Raw genomic sequence first — 547 nt, 5'->3', positions numbered from 1 at the left:
ATGTACCGTGGTCACCTCGGGTGACGAACACCAGCTGTACCATAATTGCACAAAGATAATAAATGCGCGCTCCGCGCGCCTGAAAACTGAAAAAAAAAAACTGAACTGCGTCGAGAGCTCGCGCCGCGCTGGCGTCGCTGCAGTCGACTCTCGTCGCGGAATCGGACCGCGGACCCGCGGACATACGGGGGCCGACGGGGGCGGAGCGGAGCGCAGAGCCTCGTCGAGCGCAGCAGAGCGCGCGAGGGGGTCGGGGACCAAGCCGTGGAGCCGCTACTTGATCTGCTGTCACATTTTTAACGCGAAACTTTCCAGATTTTATATTCGCGCGAATCCGCGGGGCTTTGCTTTTGCCGGCGATGGGATGCCTGCTGCTGGGGGGCGCTGCTGCTGCTGGGCGCTACACGCTAGCCGTGTTGGCGCAGGCGCGCGGGCCGCCGCCCCCCTCGGCCCCCTCCGGGTGGGGCTCCTCGTTCAGCTCCAGGTGCGCCCGCCCCGCCGCGCCACGGCCCGGCCCCCTCGCCCCGCCTGCTCCCGGCTGGGCCCT

The sequence above is a fragment of the Frankliniella occidentalis genome, unplaced genomic scaffold (genome assembly GCF_000697945.3).
Source record: "Frankliniella occidentalis isolate FOCC.00 unplaced genomic scaffold, Focc_3.1 Scaffold9, whole genome shotgun sequence".
Lineage (NCBI taxonomy): Eukaryota > Metazoa > Arthropoda > Insecta > Thysanoptera > Thripidae > Frankliniella > Frankliniella occidentalis.
Note: the sequence above shows the minus strand (reverse complement) of the source record.